The following is a 1,885-nucleotide window of genomic DNA, read 5'->3' on the forward strand; positions in this document are numbered from 1 at the left end:
TCTACTGGTATCTAGCTGCTCGAAAATTTCATAATATCCAAACAAATAAATAATATGTTACTACTCCAAAAAAATGCAACAACCCAATGTATAAAGCATTAGCAAGAAACAACAAATTAACACTGAAAACAAACAAACAAATAAACTGTAGCATAACAGAAAAAGTTTTTTTTTTTTTTAATCCAACATGGATTTTTTTTCTCCCACAGACCCAATGGCCATGCACCCAACACTCTATGCCCTGGCCACAACCACCACAGCTTATCACACCCATAGAGTAAAACATTTCAACTATGGCCTATGGAAACTTTTAATGTCCGCGGACATTACCAGTGTTCTTAGAACACTTTCAATTTGCCAGCGAACAATATGGACAGCATCTTCAGAACACCCCCTACGAACATTTCAGGACAACGCGAGAGTTCTTAGAACACTTTCAACTTGCCATCGAACAATACGGACAGCGTCTTCAGGACACCCCCTACGAACATTTCAGGACACTGCAAGAGTTCTTAGAACACTTTCAACTCGACAACGAACAATACGGACAGTGTCCTCAGGACACCCCCTACGAACATTTCAGGACAACGCGTGTGTTCTTAGAACACACCCCCATTCTGTTTATGTGCGAACATTTCAGGACAACGCGAGAGTTCTTAGAACACTTTCAACTTGACAACGAACAATAAGGACAGCGTCCTCAGAACACCCCCATTTTGTTTATGTGCGAACATTTCAGGACAACACGAGAGTTCTTAGAACACTTTCAACTTGACAACAAACAATAAGGACAGCGTCCTCAGAACACCCCCATTTTGTTTATTTGCGAACATTTCAGGACATCCCGAGTGTTCTTAGAACACTTTCAACTTGACAACGAACAATACGGACAGCGTCCTCAGGACACCCCCTACGAACATTTCAGGACAACGCGTGTGTTCGTAGAACACACCCGCATTTTGTTTATTTGCGAACATTTCAGGACACCGAGACAGTTCTTAGAACACTTTCAACTTGCCATCGAACAATACGGACAGCATCTTCAGGACACCCCCTACGAACATTTCAGGACACCACGAGAGTTCTTAGAATACTTTCAACTCACAACGAACAATACGGAGAGCGTCCTGAGGACACCCCCTACAAACATTTCAGGACAACGTGTGTGTTCTTAGAACACACCCCCATTTTGTTTATTTGCGAACATTTCAGGACACCGAGACAGTTCTCAGAACACTTTCAACTTGCCATTGAACAATACGGACAGCGTCTTCAGGACAACCCCTACGAACATTTCAGAACAACGCGTGAGTTCTTAGAACATACCCCCATTTTGTTTATTTATGAACATTTCAGGACACAGAGACAGTTCTTAGAACACTTTCTATTTGCCATCGAACAATATGGACAGCGTCTTCAGGACACCCCCTACGAACATTTCAGGACACCGCAAGAGTTCTTAGAACACTTCAGGACAACGCGTGTGTTCTTAGAACACACCCCCATTTTGCTTATGTGCGAACATTTCAGGACAACGCGAGAGTTCTTAGAACACTTTCAACTTGACAACAAACAATACGGACAGCGTCCTCAGAACACCCCCATTGTGTTTATTTGCGAACATGTCAGGACACCCTGAGTGTTCTTCGAACACTTTCAACTTGCCATCGAACAATACGGACAGCGTCTTCAGGACACCCCCTACGAACATTTCAGGACACCGAGACAGTTCTTAGAACACTTTCAACTTGACAAAGAACAATACGGACAGCGTCATCAGAACACCCCCATTTTGTTTATTTGCGAACATTTCAGGACACCCCGAGTGTTCTTAGAACACATTCAACTTGCCACAGAACAATACGGACAGCGTCCTCAGAACACC

The sequence above is a fragment of the Ambystoma mexicanum genome, chromosome 3p (assembly GCF_040938575.1).
Source record: "Ambystoma mexicanum isolate Mex_15411 chromosome 3p, UKY_AmexF1_1, whole genome shotgun sequence".
NCBI lineage: Eukaryota > Metazoa > Chordata > Amphibia > Caudata > Ambystomatidae > Ambystoma > Ambystoma mexicanum.